At 39.0% G+C, this 17,743-nt stretch overlaps 1 pseudogene; it reads left to right on the top strand.

Moving 5' to 3' along the window:
- The first annotated feature begins 1,104 nt into the window (after positions 1-1,104).
- LOC119806263 lies at positions 1,105-17,228 on the top strand (annotated as a pseudogene).
- Positions 17,229-17,743: the final 515 nt, after the last annotated feature.

Here is a 17,743-nt window from a genome sequence, read left to right as displayed (position 1 = left end):
AACCACATGGTCTGGTACCTTTCTTCAGCTGGGCAGCTCACATCTTGCTTCTTTGGAGTCTGGGCAGGAGTGGGAGGAATCAACTTCCTCCTTCCCAGAATTCTCCTGTTCTCATTGCCTAATTTCTACTTCCTGTCTGGTTTTCCCACCTACACTTCCTGCCTGGCCAATCAGCATTTATTTAAAACATGATTGACAAAATACAGACAATTCTCCCACACCAGACCTAGATTGCCTAAACACCCCAAATTCATGTACTTTACCTTGGACAAAATGTGCTCAGTATGAATCTTTAAAGGCAGCATCATTTTTCACCTAAAAAAAAAAGGTTGTTCCTGTTCAATTTATACTTTTTTTGTGATGAGTATATGGATAAGTCTAATTTTTGATATCTTAAGGCAGAATAAATCTTCCTACAGTGACTTAAACAGGCATCCAGCCATTTGTTCTTGTTATGTACATATGGTAGCACATTCCTTTTCTACAGAAAGTGAGCCCAGCATGGGAACTCTTGTTGTAAATTAGCTGTTAAGTGGTCCTTCTTTGGTCACTCACAGTCCAAGTGGAACAAACAGGTTTATGTTCTGCAGATGTCTTGGCACCCTCACTGATAGGTAAACTCTTCTGAGTGTGTAGAGTAGGTTTCTGTGCATTTTTGTCTGCTTTTATACCCAATACACTTTACGTACGCTTTCCATTTTTTGAAGAAAAACAGCATGCAAGCAAGCAAAGAAATAAGATCAACAACCAAACACTATACACATCTATTTTCAGAAAAGGAGCTACAAAATTTCATCCATGCCCCAAAGAAATTCATTCTTTACTACAATTTACTTATTTAGAGCTCTATAAGATGGGTAGTTGATGCCTTTATTATAATAAAAATAACATCCCAATAGCATTCTATGGTTAGTTATAAATGAATAGGTGAATTTTGAAATATTTTGAGCAGAAAATGCAAGTTCAGTAAGTGAAGCACAGGGACATGAGAGGTGACCTCTTGTCTCTGCTGCAATATGGGTTTGAGGCCTCTTTGTTCACATAAGCTGACCTGATGTAGATTATATGATGTAGATATATGAGGATGAAAAAGTAAGTTCTAATATGTCAGAGGCAATGAATGATGCAGCAACTATGCCTAGCCAGGTATGTCTGATTCCAGATGTGTGACCCAGTGCTGTCCTTCTACTGCTGTGCTCATACAAAGTTCATATGCTCCTCTTTTGATGGACTTACGATCTGGCCTTGTCTTTTTTTGTTGCACTGCTGGTGGTAGTGCAAACTTGTTCAGCCACTTTGGAAATCAGTGGGAAGGTTTATCAGAAAACTGAGAATCAACCTTCCTCAAGATACAGCAATACACCCTTTGAGCATATACCTAAAAGTGCTCAATTATACCACACGGCTTTTGCTAAACTATGTTCATAGAATTATTTGTAATATCCTGAATCTGGAAGCAACCTAGATGTCCCACAACTGAAGAATGGATAAAGAAAATGTGGTATGTTTACACAATGGAGCATTACTCAGTGGTAAAAATCAATGACATCATGAAATTTGTAGGCAAATGGATAGAACTACAAAAAGATCATCCTAAGTGAGGTAACTCATACCCAGAAAGGCAAATATAGTATGTATTTACTCACAAGTGAATAATAGATACAAAGCAAAAGGTAACTAGTCTACAATTCACAACTGCAGAGAAACTAGGTAAAAAAAAGAAGACCCTAAGAGGGACATTTGTGAAGGGCCCCAGGATGAGAAGATAGTTAAGAATTACTGTTTAATTTTCATTTAATGTTCAACAAAATTAAACCAACTGTAAATGGAAACTACACTTTTGCTTCCCTCCCAGCCACGCAGACCCAGATAATCACACAAAACTATATTAATAGCAAAATTGTTTGACAAATTGCTCAGGCATATTTCTATCTAGCTCTTATATCTTAGATTAACCATTTCTATTATTTTATATTTTACCATGAGATTTGTGATTTGTTACCTCACTTCTTGCTTCTTGGACATCTGTCTGACTCCACCTTCGTTCTCCCTGCATTCAATTTAGTTTTCCCGCTGGCTGTATTCTGCTCTTCCATAGGCCAAAGTAGTTTCTCTATTAACCAAAGGTAATAAAATATATTCATAGCATAGAGAGGGGAATCCCATATCAACCAACATTTCTCATTAGGTATCAGTTAAGTGCTTTATTTCCCTAAAACAATAATAGTGGGCCCTCTCCTAGAATCTATAATCTATCTATCTACAGCTTCTTGGCCCTAATAGCAGTTCAAAGATTGGGTTCTAGCCTGTTGAGTTGGGCTTAAATCCAATCATTAAGTAGTTAGTTACCCTGAGAATATTCAGATCACAATTTCACTTATGGTCTTGTCTTGTCAGGCTTTTTGTCACTGTAGCTTCTGGGGATCACAGCTGATCAAGATTGCTGATTTTTTTTGCCCAGTAATATCCACAGCACCTTACAATTCTGGTAATTTCCCCATGATAATCTGGATCTATCACCCCCTCCTAACATTATTATTCTTCTCTTTGCATTTTACCTTAAGGGCTTCCAAAGTGGCCAGAGGGAACTCTGAGCTTCCAGTTCCATGGAGTGCTTGTTGTGGCTCCTGGCAAGAATGCGCTCTTCCCTGGAACCAAAACTTCTATGCCAAAAGAACATAAAGTTAAGGGAACAAGAAGCAAAACTTTTCCTAGTGGGTCAATAGGGCAGAGAGTGAATTGATGGAGTCTACAAAGATATGCAGTAATGACAGCTGGCATTTTTTAATGCTACCCATCACAGAAAATCATATCTGATAGATATTAAATTTATAAGCAAGACTTACGAAAAATACTGCCTATAAATAACTGGCTGCTTCTATCTGTGATTCTCTTGTGTATCCCATGGTTTCTCTTTACAGCAACTTGGGAATTGTCCTACAAATCCTGGTGGTGTATTTCTCAGCTTCTGGGCACTGTTATGTCTGTGTACTATTACAAGGATGACTTCTTCCTACAATATCTTTTCTGGCATATAAAACAAGCTCTCCAGTTTTTGTCCCATTTTATGATGAAAAACTTTGAAGCCTGTTCACTATCAATAATCCAACTGACAGGACAAATTGGCCAGATGGAATGTCCTTGTGAAGAGATGACAGAAAGAATTTAACAGAGCAAAATTGCAGGTATCTGATCTTGCTAGATCTAAATCCTTTAAAGATTTATGACAAATTACAGTGGTATTGCAGATGTCTGTCCTTGTTATATTATAGTCCTTCAAGAGATTAAGAGTAACTTACATTTCCCCTTCCAACCCTTATGGGAAGCAAAAATCTTCCTTTCTCTGACTCAAAATAGCGATTAGTGCTTTGTTTTCAACATACACACCAACTTTTGATGCAAGTCTAATCTCAGTTTACTAACTGTTTACCTTCAGTCCTGAATTTTATGTGAATACCAGATCATTAACCAGCTAATTATCTAACCCAGTTTGGAAGAGATTTAAGCTCAATTCTGCCATGGAAACAGGCACCACAATATCCAGAGCTGTGAAAACACTTGCTCAGTTTCTCAGCTATGCACAAAATTTACGAGGTCCACTTCCTAGATTCTGACACTATTGTGGGGCAGAACATTTATTCTTGAATCTGAAATGTTTCCTTTGTTATTCAGCCAGCTTTGGTGACGCTGCTGATACAGATCAGCATTGCTTGCTTCCTCTTTGTTTACACAGGTTGCCATGGTTATTCGTTGTACCTGGTTCAGCAGAAAGCTGCTTTTTTTTGAGAGGCACTCCCTGTACTTTTACTTTTTGGAGTCTTAGAGACCACAAAATATTAGCCTACACTATTAGTTAAACTTAATTGTAAACTTGCTGGGCAGTGGTAGCACAAGCCTTTAATCCCAGCACTCAGGAGGCAGAGGCAGGTAGATCTCTATGAGTTTGAGGCCAACATGATCTACAAGAGCTAGTTCCAGGGCAAGCCATTCATTTTGGTTTTTGAATTCTGTTCAGAAAATCCACAGGTTAGCAAGATAGGAACGAATAAAACCAGAGGTCCAGTGTTTCCGGACTGCTTTAAAAGTACAATGGTGACTCCTGCTGGCCCACGTTATTATTACACCTTAAAATTCTCATCTGACCAGAATTTTAATGGCTGTAAATTATCTGATAATGGCAGACAATATCACCATCCAGGAACTTAAGCACCTTTTCTTTCACACAATAGGGGAATTCTAAAAGAGGTATATGATCTACCTGGGTCATATACATTCCTGGGATGTATACATTCCTAGCCATAGCTGCTATTAGTTTGATACTTCATATTATATTCTTAAATAATAGTTTGATAATAGAGTCAAGAATAAGAAACTTTTAGATATAATACAGATTTAAGGCCAGGTGGTGGTGGTGCACGCCTTTAATCCCAGCCCTTAGGAGGCAAAGACAGGCAGATCTCTGTGAGTTCAAAGACAAACTGTTCTACAAGAGCTAGTACCAGGACAGGTTCCAAAGTTACAGAGAAACCATGTGTCAAAGAAAGAAAGAAAGAAAGAGAGAGAGAGAGAGAGAGAGAGAGAGAGAGAGAGAGAGAGAGGGAGGGAGGGAGGGAGGGAGGGAGGGAGGGAGGGAGGGAGGGAGAGAAGAAAGGAAGGAAGGAAGGGAGGGAGGGAGGAAGGAAGGGGGAAGGAAAAATTGGTACAGACTTTCTAGACTAGTAATGACTAGTAATGAGAAGTTGGCTTAAAGGATTCATACTGTTGAAATTGATAGCCTGGCCACTTAGACCCAAAATAATCACACAGAAACTATATTAATTAAATCAATGCTTGGCCTATTAGTTTATGCATATTTCTGGCTCACTTTTGTCACTTAAATTAACTCATTTCTATTATTTAATATTTTGGCATTAGGCTTGTACCCTACCAGCAAGGTTCTGGCTGGCATCTTGCATCTTTCTCCTCTGGCAGCTCCATGGCACCTCCTTGACTCCACTTACTTTCTCCCCATATATATTTCTTCCAGCCTGGCTATATTCTGTTAAGCCATTTGCCAAAAGAGGCTTTTTTATTTATTAACCAATGTAAGTGACACATATACAGAAGGACTTTCCACACCATTTCCCCTTTTCTGTTTAAATAAAAAGGAAGGTTTTAATTTTAAGATATTAAAATTAAATATACAAAATAAGTATCAAATAAAATTACAGTTACAATATTTATATCTACTTTTTCTTTTAGCATAACTAAGAAAACGTATAATTATAACTATCTCTCTTCAACTCCATCAAAGACCCCAGAAGGATATAATATTACCTATGCAAACAAAAAAAGTACATTGTAAGCAACTTCCAAATCTCTAGAATTTACAGAGACATATTGCTGCCTGGACAGTCAGCCAAAGTTCTTCTGTATCATTGGAGCATCCATCTTTAGCCTACAGGCCCATAGTATCCAGCAGACTTTTCTATGAAGCAGGAAATTTGAAGTTCTAATTTGCCTTGTAATGACAAAGTCCATCAGTTGCATTCTTCTGTGTCTTGCAAAATGTCTGTCAGACTCTTTGATGAAGCAGGAACACCAAAGGACCAGCTCACCTTTAGGGAAGTTCAGCAGTCATTTCTCTGTGGATCCTGCATGTCCTGTTCATACAGCATAACATTAAGCAGTCCAAGACAGAGCAGTCTGTTGCCCAAACGGTGAACAAACTCCATAAGTAGCCTCTTCGGTGCCAATAATCATCTTGAAGTAGATTGGTGCTGCTAGGAGCAGATATGTCTCAGTGTCATGAGAAGTTCTAAGTTATTAAACATTTTAAATGCCATATTCTGTAGTCTTTGAAAGGTTTGAAGAATGCCTATCCACCTGAAATATATCTCTGTACATCTAGAAAATCTAACATGACTACAAGCCTGACTATTATAGATGACTATCTATTAATCTGTATTTCTTAATTATACATTAAATTTCTAAATGAGCTGCACAAACATGATACCTTAATCAAGAGCAGAAATGTATATAAAACAAAATTGACCTTAAATTTGTATCAATAAACCAAGATCCACACCAATGCAAAGCAGCCCATACAATGAAATGTCTCTCTGTACTTAGCTACTTCACAGACAAAAAAATTTGAAGAAAACACAATAATATACACAATCCAGACTCTCTATTAACCAATAAAAGCAACACACATATAAAAGGACTTCCCACACCACCTTAATCTATAGTTTACCATTATATGGATGACATATTGCTTTCTGATTCAAATGTAGATATTTTAGAAAGAATGTTTGAAGAAGTAAAGAAAATTTTGCCTCATTGGGGAGTACAAATTGCTCCTGAAAAAATACAAAGATGAGATTCTATCAATTATTTAGGTTATAAAATATGTTTACAGAAAATTAGACCTCAAAAGATGTAAATTAGAAGAAATCAATTGCAGACTCTTAATGACATGCAAAATTGCTAGGCCCATCATTTGGATAAAACTCAATCAACTGGCTCATTTCAACAAAACCTTAGTGAAAAGCACTTAAATAGTCCCAGGTAATTATCAGCCAAAGTTGAGATAAAATTGACTTTAATTGAAGACAAATTACAGAAGACATCTGTGAATTGTGTGGATCAAAATCATAATAGCGTTCTGGTCATATTACCCTCAAAATATTCCTCTACAGGAATTTTAAGCAGAGGGCAAATATTATCTCTGAATGTATTTTTTTTACCATATAAACCAAGTAAAAAATTTAAAACTTATGTGCAAAAGGTCTCTGAATTAATTATAAATGGAAAATTAAGACTTCTTCAATTAGCAAGAATAGACCTAGCAGAAATTATAATATTTTTTACTAATGTTAAAATTAACAAATTATGAGAAGACTAAACCCTGGCAAAGAACTTGTACTAATTTTGGGGGAGAGATTAACAGCAACTATCCCAAACGTGAGAGAACTTGACTTATAAAGAGAGTTAATTGGATCCTTTCTCACATTGTAAGGTGATGTAGGAGAGTCTTCTGTTTGAGTCGATTTCATTGGTTAATACAGAAACTGCCTGGTCCATTTGATTGGCCAGCCCTTAGGTGGGCAGAGTAGACAGAACAGAATGCTGGGAAGGGAAGTTAATAAATCGCCATGCCTCTGCTCTCTGAGCCAGACCACCATGCCTCTCCTCAGGGAGACAGTCGCCATGAAGCCAACCACCAGGTCAGACGTGCTGAATCTTTCCCGGTAAGACACCACTCGTGGTGTTACACAGATTATTAGATATGGGTTAATCAAGATGTGAGTAAAGGGCTGGAACTAATGGGCCAGGCAGTGTTTAAATGAATGCAGTTTGTGTATTGTTATTTCGGGGCATAAGCTAGCCAGGCAGCCGGGAGTAGGGCGGCGGGAATGCAATCTGCAGCTCCTCTTTACAGAGTGGCTCCCAACTTACTTACTTTGAACAGGTCCTCACTCAGTGGGCAACACAACTACAGATTTACTTTGATTGATAGAGTCTGCTCAAAGCTGTATGGCAGCCGGCCACCTTCTTAGCTGGAAATTGGCTTACAAGGATTAAGCAGAAGCTCGAGCATGAACAAACTTCTTAGTTAATGTCCAGAGACCTTTGACATGCTCACTGGTCGAGGTGACTGTGTTCATCCCATCCATCAGGTGCAATTGGCCATCAAGCCTACCAGCAGCTGATGGAGTCCCCTCTTTGTGCTGTGATTACCATTAATGAATAAAGAAACTGCTTTGGATCTATAGCAAGGCAGAACTTAGATAGGCAGGGAGAACTAGGCTGAATGCTGAGAATAAGTAGGGTAAAGTCAGGGAGACACCATGGAGCTACGGCCAGAGTCAGACATACCAAAACTTTGCCAGCAAACCACTGCCACATGGTGAAATACAGATTAATAGAAATGGGTTAAATTAATATAAGAGTTAGCCAATAAGGAGCTAGAATTAATGGGCCAAGCAGTTATTTAAATAATATGGTATCTGTTCCAAGTAACCTTAGCAGAACATCATACACCAGATGTTAAGTTTGCTAGTGATATTTCAGTGCTCTGCTTACTCAATCAGGGCATATGTGACCAAATGGCCAATTTCTGCAGTTTGGGCTTGTATACACAAAATTGTGAGATTTGGGGGTAAAGAAGTGATAAAGGCAGAATTGATTCTGTGCTCATGCCCTCCCACTCCTGGTTTTTTTCATCACTCTATTTGATGTTTATTTTGATCATCTGCATGTTGTGACTTTAAAAAATATCAGTGTAATGGTTACAAGGGTCATGAGAGAATAATGGGGATACATAATAATAATATAATAATATACATAATATAATAATATAATAACAATGGGTGCCTAAAAAGAATATATAATATGGTTTCTATGTGGTTACTTTGGTTCTGGGTGATCACGACGAACAAGCAGCCCCCTGAAAACAAATTGGCACGCACTGTGGTGGACTTAATCCATGTAAAACCCGAGAGAGCTTGAAAAGAAATTCTAGACACAAAAATACAGAGTTCAATACAGTTTCCTGCTGTTTGCTGGCAGCTTGCTGCAGCTCCTTTAAGAGAGTCCTTCTGTGTATGCCTTGCTTTTATTGTCTAAATAATAAAGAAGCTGCTTTCAGCCAATGGCTTAACAGAGTATAGCCAAGCCACAAGAGATATACATAGTGAGATTAGGCAGAGTCAATGAGAAGCTATGTAGCTGTAGCTGGAGACAGATGCACCAGAAGCTTGCTGGTAAGCCACAGCCATGTGGTGATACACAGATTAATAGGAATGGTTTAATTTAAGACATGAGAGTTAGCCAGAAATATGTTAAAGTGATTGGCCAAGCAGTGATTTTAAATAATACAGTTTCTGTGTTTTTCTTTCATGGTCTGAATAGCCAGGAATAAACAAGTAGCCTCCCCAAGAGGTCTGAGCATAGTGGAGTAAAATCTGTAGCACAGTTTCACTAGAAAAAAAGACATAACTTAAAAAAGTATTTTAAAACCAATTTTACAAAGAATCACATTTTGTACTATAACCATCCCTATATAGATCTCATAACATGTGTGAAAGTTTGTCTGTGCACTAATATATTTGCAGACATACCTCTGCATAGGTCCTAAGGTACAGACTTAGCAATACCATACAAAGTGACTTTCTTTGAGACAGAATCAGGAATGGATAATGAATAACATCACTTTAAATTTGCTGACATCTAATGCAGTAGGTAGGGAAATTAGCATCTAGAAATAATAGAAATGTGTATCTTCCTGGGACTGTTATTCTTTTTGGGAACGAATAGGGTTTTACAGAGAATGTGGTTACCAATAGAAAAGGAAAAATCGTGCTCAGTTCTAATTATAAACAACAAGCCAAAAGCATGTTTAAAAATTTACTCTTTGTTTCTTTTGGCCATTTGAACATGCTCAACCTCCTTAGCGATCAGGGAAATGCAAATCAAAACAATTTTGAGATACCATCTTACACCTGTCAGATTGGCTAAAATCAAAAACACCAATGATAGCCTTTACTGGAGAGGTTGTGGAGTAAGGAGTACACTCATCCATTGCTGGTGGGAATGCAAACTTGTGCAACCACTTTGGAAAGCAGTGTGGCGGTTTCTCAGGAAATTCGGGATCAACCTACCTCAGGACCCAGCAATTCCATTCTTGGGAATATACCCAAGAGATGCCCTATCATATTACAAAAGCATTTGTTCAACTATGTTTATAGCAGCATTATTTGTAATAGCCAGAACCTGAAAATAACCTAGATGCCCTTCAGTGGAAGAATGGATGAAGAAACCATGAAATATATACATATTAGAGTACTACTCAGCGATAAAAAACAATAACATCTTGAATTTTGCATGCAAATGGATGGAAATAGAAAACACCATCCTGAGTGAGGTAACCCAGACCCAAAAAGATAAACATGGGATGTACTCACTCATAATTGATTTCTAGCCATAAATAAAGGACCTATAATTCGTGATCCTAGAGAAGCTAAATAAGAAGGTGAACCCAAAGAAAAACATATAGTTATCCTCCTGGATATTGGAAGTAGACAAGATTGCCGGGCAAAAATTGGGCACTTGGGGGTGGGGTGGGAAGGGGGTAAGGGGAGATGGGGAGAGAAAAGTGTGAAGGGGAGGATGGGGAGAGCTTGGGGGAATAGGATGGTTGGGATATAGGAAGGGTGGATATGAAAACAGGGAAGTATATATCTTAATTAAGGGAGCCATTTTAGGGTTGGCAGAGACTTGACTCTAGAGGGGTTCCCAGGTATCCAGGGAGATGCCCCCAGCTAGTTCCTTGGGCAGCTGAGGAGAGCGAGCCGGAAATGGCCAGATCCTATAGCCATACTGATGAATATCTTGCATATCACCATAGAACCTTCATCTGGCGATGGATGGAGATAGAGACAGAGCCCCACATTGGAGCACTGGACTGAGCTCCCAAGGTCCTGATGAGGAGCAAAAGGAGGGAGAACATGAGCAAGGAAGTCAGGACTGAGAGGGGTGCTCCCCCCACCGAGATGGTGGGGCTGATCTAATCGGAGCTCACCAAGGCCAGCTGGACTGGGACTGAAAAAGACGGGATAAAACTGGACTCCCTGAACATGGCGGACAATGAGGGCTGCTGAGAAGCCAAGGACAATGGCACTGGATTTTGATTCTACTACATATACTGTTTTGGGGGCCTAGCCTGTTTGGATGCTCACCTTCCTAGACCTGGATGGAGGGGGGAGGACCTTGGACTTCCCACAGGGCAAGAAACCCTTACTGCTCTTCGGACAGGAGAGGAAGGGGGAGTGGAATGGGGAGGGGAGGTAAATGGGAGGTGGGGAGGAGGCAGAAATTTTTAATAAAAAAAATTTATTCTTTGTTGACAGTAACAGCAAAGCAGGGCTTGACCTTCACCCTGCATGTATTTTCCTGCCTGGGATTTGTCCTCCTGTACATTGTTTATCTCTTTCAAATACAAATACTTCCAGTGATTCTAAGTTATGCTTAAACAAAGAGTTTTAATATCACCTTCCCCTTTATATTCTTTTTTACATGTATGTACATAGATATGTTAGTATATGTTCATTATCTAGCACATACATGTGAAAGCATGTACATGTACATAGATATATAAAAGTGAGAGGTGAATTTTGGGTTTTGTTACTCAGAATCAAGCAAGAATTTTTTGTGGCAGGGTATAATATAGGATTCACTTATCAGGCCACCATGCGTATCCAGCAATCCTTGTGATTTCTGGTTTATGTATTTCTAGCATTGCTTTAATAAGCACACATCAACAGTCCTAGACTTTTAGATAAACACAAAAGATCAAATTTAGATCTTAAAGTTTCTGTGGCAAGCACTTCAGTGAATGATGTATTCCTTTAGCACTCCCTCTTGCATTCTGTATGCTTCCTGTTATGGGAACCAGCACAATGTGTTTGGGCTCTATTTTCTTTCGTTGCTTACCTGAATTGTGAGAAAGTCTGAGACAAGGTACATGTGTATTTATTATTGAGAACATAAATTAGAAAATAACCACAAATTATTTTCTGATGTCTCTTATTTTACAGTAATGCTTATTTTAACTCAGGAATGAATACACATAAACACAAGGAGAGAAGAGGATGGGGGAGGAGAACTTGAGGGAACAGGATAGTCAACATAGAGGAAGGACGGAGATGAGAGTGAGGATAGATATATTAAGGGAGCCATTATGGGGCTATCAATAAATCTGACACTAGAGAAATTCCCAGGAATCCACAAGGTTGACCCCAGCTAAGACCCTAAGCAAAAGAGGAATGGCTACCCAAACTGGCCTTGCCCTGTAGTAAGACTGATGAATATATTAAATATCACCAAATAACCTTCATTCAGCAGCTGATGGAAACAGAGGCAAAGACATACATCAGAGAACTGGACTGAGCTCCTAATGTCCAGTTGAAGAGTGGGAGGAGTGATAATATGAGCAAAGAGATCAAGACCTTGATGGGTACACCCACTGGAACAGTTTACCTGAGCTAATGGGAATTAACCAACTCCAGTCAGACAGGGAAAGAACACATAGGTCCAAACTAGTCCTTCCTAATGTGGGTGACATTTGTATGACTGGGACAGACTGTGGGACCACTTGCAGGGGCACTAGGATTTATCCCTACTACTTTACTAGCAATTTTTGAACCTATTCTCTTTGGATAGATATCTTGCTCAGCCTAAATACAGTAGGGTGGGCCTTGGACCTTCCCCAAAGCAATGTGCCTTACCCTCTCTGAAGAGTGGATGGGAGGTGGGGTGAGATATTAGGTGGAAGGAATGGGAGGAGGGAGTAGGAACTGGGATTGGTATGTAAAATGAAGAAAGATTTTTTTAATTGAAAAACACAAGGGATAATGAAACTGTTATATATAATAGAAAGTTTTTAAAAAGAAAGTATCACTACATTTGTTCAGGTACTCCAGAGATGATAAAATGTTTGACAGGTATTTCATGTGTCTTTTGAGAATATGTTATGTGAGAGAAGAGGAAGTACACCTTGTCCATGACAAGGATGGTAGTGTGTGAATACCTAAAGGGGATTGCAGAATACATCACAGCTTTGTCTAGAAAGTCTGATCTTCTTTAGAGAGGATGAAGCAGAGCTAGTAAGGAGGAAGAAGAGATGCAAGTCGATTGGCCATTGGGCTCATATTGATGTCCTTAGTGTGAACCAGAGATTTCTGTAAAATGGTATTCAGGAATAGAAACAATTCTGCATGTGTCAGGTTCTCTTTTAAATAAGTCCATTTTTACAGGGTAATGATGTCAAAGAAGATTATTATGTCTTACTCATAAACCTGAGAACCAATGTACTTGTAATTGTCACAAGGGTTTATGATGAATAGTGAGTTATTAGATAGGTGGTTAGAGGGATGAATGTTGAAAAATTAGGAAAATTGACAAAAGTGGAACAAACTTGTTTCCCAATCCTAACATATGATCATAAGAAATACATTGTTCAGAAATACTTTTTATTAAGGTATGGCAATTTACACCTGCTTTCAGACACTCTGAGAGACTGAAGAAGAAAAAAATCTGTGTTCATTATAAAAGTCACAGCACCAAGAAAGGAAGCTGCATATCCAAAGGCAGCAGACACACTACAAGTGTGGACTCAATACCCATTTCTCTCATCCTCAGTGGGAAGGATCAAGGGTACCAGTGATCTTTGCAAGATGTCCTACCACAACTACAATGTACCCATCATCTCACACTGGTCTTGAAGTTTCTGGCATGCTAAACTGAATATAAATGTCATGATATAATGGTTCATGATCTTCTTTTAATGATACATGGTTTCTTGTTATAATTCTCCATTACACACGTCCTTTGAGACAACTAGGAATTCATTTATTAAAACATCACTTCATTTTAGCAATAATATATAAGGTTTGAGAGAGAAATGTGCCAACTTCTCCACAAAACTCAGAGATCTGTAAGTCTTTCTTATTACCCTAGTCCAACTGAAATTTAACAAATATTGTTCATTTTTGTGCTTTCCAAGTGTGTGTGAAGATTTTGATAATTTTCTGTAGTTTTAGAGACTTGTAATTATATAGCTGAGCATGGAATGAAGTTTCATAGCAAAAACAGACATCATAATATATATTATAATGTCTCAATGTTTATAGTGAGTGAGTGAAGTATAAAGAAATTTTCTTTCAGCAATGGTACCTTTGTATCTAAAGGATGTATATAAGGAAGATTACAAATTCCCTTCACTCTAGCTTTCTTAAATAAAAAGAAACACACCTCAACCACAAAGACAGACACCTACTCAGAGTAAAGGGTTGGGAAAAGGTTTATCAAGCAAATGGCCCTAAGAAACAAGCGGGTGTGGGAAAACTGTTTTCTTAATACTAACTTACATCACATTTTATTTTTATTGCTCAAATGGTAAGCTATGTACTTTTTGTCACCTTGACACAAGCTGTGATCATCTGATAGGAGGGACCCTCAATTGAGAAAAGGTCTCCAGCAGACTTGGCTATAAGGAGACAATTCTTTGTGGTGTTTTACTGGTGTTCAAGGGGGAGGGCCCATGCAATTGTGGGAGTCACCTCAGGACTGGCTGGGTTCTATAAGATGGCAGACTAAAAAGTCATGAGTTGCAAGCCAGTAAGTAGAACCCTTTTATAGTCTTTGCATCAGCTCCTGCCTGCAGGTTCTTCTTTCCCTGTTCAAGTTCATGTCCAGACTTCCTTTAATGATAAACAATGATGTGGAAGTAGAAGGTAAATAAATCACTTCCTACCCAACTTGCTTGTGGTCAGTGATTTACCACATCAATAGTAACCCGAAGAAAAAAAGGCTCCTGCCAATTTTTACTGTCTCATTTCTTTAAATTTTTCAACTTTCTTTATGGGAGGCAATATTCTCATTTAGGGATGAGAAACTAAGTCTTGGAGATTCAAAACCATGAAAATAATCAGAGATTGAAGGAGACAGACTGGGGCATGGTGCCACACAAGTGGCTTCTTGCCTCTTTGCCTGCACAGCAACATTCAATGCACTTTTATCCACTAACATCTAAACTAACTTTGAACTATCATTCAATGTTGCAATCCAAATAATCAGCAGCAATCAAAATAAACAGAATCTAATCAATAATGTTGTCGTTTTTTTCGTACATGGAGTCCAGAAAAGTTTGTTTTTGTAATCTGTAGAACCTTAGTGACCCAAACACTTGGCAATAGCCATCATCCAGGTTTTCGAGATATGTTATTGAACTCTGACACTTCTGAGACTGTCAATAAAATTTGTTTTGCATCATAGGGTGGAGCTATCTACTAGCTAACCAAAATTAGCCATAGTGGTTTTGGAAGTCAAAGAACACAGAGAGAAACTGAGAAAGTACTAGGAAAGGGTTGAAAACTATTCTTGGCTGTTTTACATGGAGGAAGGAGACAGAGGAGGTCATTGATCAGTTCACCACTGCTTCTCTGGTCACCAGGATCTTACCCCAATATCTGACTTACACGTTTTGCTGATAAAGAATAATAAATAAGCACTTCAATCCAGCAATAATAAGCAGTAATTTGTTGATTGGCACACATTGACCTAATATCCACACATTCACAAGCTTTATTTTGGACAAAACAAGCTCAGTATGTTTCTTTAAGGACAACATCATTTTTGCCCCCCAAAGAAATGGCTATCCCTGCTTTTTTTCACCTTTTTCCTGGAATAAAGCTCTGTACCAATTTTTCCTCTCCTAGAATGCCAGAAATGAATTTCTTATAGAGAGAGGATAGCTCTTAAAACATTTTTGCTGATCCCAGACCCAGAGCATCTGGCATGTAGAGCCAGAACTGGGGAACGGGGCGACTGCAGGGATCCCGGGGTAGAGTCTCCCTGGAAGAAGATGTGACTGTCTGCAGTGATACATCATGGCAAGAAGTTAATGCCAGAAAAGGAAAAGAAATTGACAGCTAGTGAACAAATTCTAAACAATCAGGACTTTGCATTTGTGATTTCTAACTACAGACTTCTATTGCCCACTTTTAAATTAGCAAGATTCCCAAAACTTCTTCTGTATATTTTCTTTGACATTGAGAAAACTGCAATATCTAGGAATTAAGCCTGAAGGATTTCTCAGGATTAATTTTTGATTTTCAGTCCAATACTGTATTAACTCATGAAGGAACTTTTGAGAGCCCAAAGGAGAAGATAAATGCAGTTCATGCAATAGTTCCTAATAAGAGCAACAATAAAATCATTGTGGTTTCGCAGCACTTTAACAACTGTGTGGACATGACAGCACAAGCATTTATAGAAGGCAGTGCCAGTGATACACTCAAAGAATAGATAGTAGCAGGCAAGAAAAAGAACAAAAAGAAGAAAAGCAAACCAAAATCTATACCAGAAGCAAATAACAGTGCCCCAGACTCCAGTAAGTCAGTATCTGTTAAAGAGGAGCAACCTGCTTCTACAGAGCAAAGTGGGATTAATGGTTACCATGTTAATGGTGCCATCAATGAGGTTGAATCTGTGGACTCACTCCGTGAAGGTTTGGAGACACTTTTAATAGATGCCAGAGAATTGCAAGATCCTGAATTTGCCACACCAGATACAATGGATAGGACTGGATCACCGCTGGAGTGTGGTGACTGACTTGGAGCCCAAATCTTTGACTATGCCCTCTATTCCAAATGCCCAGAAATCCTGGAATGTTGACAAATCTCTCTCAAGAGCCACCACAGGAGACCAGGTTCAAATCTAAGAATGGAGAATGTCCCACTGTCTTCTACCAATAAAAAGCTAGGTTCAAATATTGAGGAATCTGTGAAAAACCTCCAATGCTGTACTGTGTCTCTTACACAACACCAAATCATAGTTAAAGAAGAGGAAGAGAGGGATGTATCTATTAAGAAAAAGAAACAAGTATTTTGCTGAGTTGCAAAGCTGTTTAATGGATCAAGTGGCCTTGCTTGCTGAAAGGGACAAAGTGAAACCAGAAGCAATGGAAACTTTGCTCAGCTGGTAGAGGAAAACAGATGTTTTGAAGAAGATACATGTGGCTGTATGAATGGCAGAGGAACAGCTGGTTGAACTCGGGGCTAATATCAAGCACTTCGCTAGTGAGCAGAAATACGATGATGATCTTGGAAAGATACCCTGGTTCATCTCTGGTGTGGAGACTGAAAAAGAGTATTGATTCATTTGGACAAGTGTCCCATATGAAGAACAACTATTTGACCTGCTCTCGATGCAGCTCAGTGGTATCTGTCCTTGAACAGCCCAGGTGACAAATCTGCTGCTTCCTCTTGCCCCTCTGCCTCTGTTCCCAGCCTTTCGGGTGCTAATAAGAGACACTGTGCTCGCAACTGTGACATTAGCAGCCATGACAAACTCGAGTGTTGGGCCCCACCAGGTAATTTCTCGGAAACAGGCAAGGAGGACAAGGTTACAGGCCACAAAGTCAGAAGGCTACTGTCCTCACAATCCAAGGGTGGCATGACAGTGCGGGTCATTATAGAAACAGCTCGTGGTATTCATTCATGCCCCGCTATCAGAATACTCCACCTCAGGTCCTAGAAAACGCTAGTGAATGGATCTAGGCTTACTCTACAGGGACCAATAGAATTGAAGCCAGCATAATGCCTATCCCACCCAAGCCTTCATTCAAAAAGGTACTCCCACAGCACAAACGGAGGACCTCTCAGGCTGAAGATGTGAACTCTTGAGGGAAATTCCAGTTGACTTCACTCTTCTATACCACTCTGTCCAAACTAGCAAATATATAATTTTAGGACTTTAGGAAATGTATACTTAAATATAATAACAAAAAGAAATTTATGCATATCACTTTCGGCTATCCTAAATATATTTGCTTTCTCCTCTCGTTATTTTCTGAAAGAAAGCTTTTTCTCCCTGGCCTTTCCTAGTGATATGAACTGATTCGGTTAGTCATTTTCACCAGGAATGAGGAAAACCATTGTGAATTTTCCCAAGGGTAAGGAGTCTCTCTCCCAGTGCACCTGTCTTCCAACTACCTGAAGAGTCCTTTCTCAGCAAGCCCTACCACAGAGACTGTTTAAGAGGAAGAATGACCATGTTAGTCTGTCACATTTCCATTTGAAGAAGATGCCACAGGTACTACCAGGTTCCTACTCAATGTCACTTTAAACATGGGCAGCAATGAGGGGACTTTATACAATACTGAATCAGCAAAATATGAAACTTAGCATTAATGTGTGAA

The sequence above is a fragment of the Arvicola amphibius genome, chromosome 1 (genome assembly GCF_903992535.2).
Source record: "Arvicola amphibius chromosome 1, mArvAmp1.2, whole genome shotgun sequence".
In the NCBI taxonomy this organism is placed as follows: Eukaryota; Metazoa; Chordata; class Mammalia; order Rodentia; family Cricetidae; genus Arvicola; species Arvicola amphibius.
Note: the sequence above shows the minus strand (reverse complement) of the source record. Positions and strands in the feature narration are given on the sequence as shown.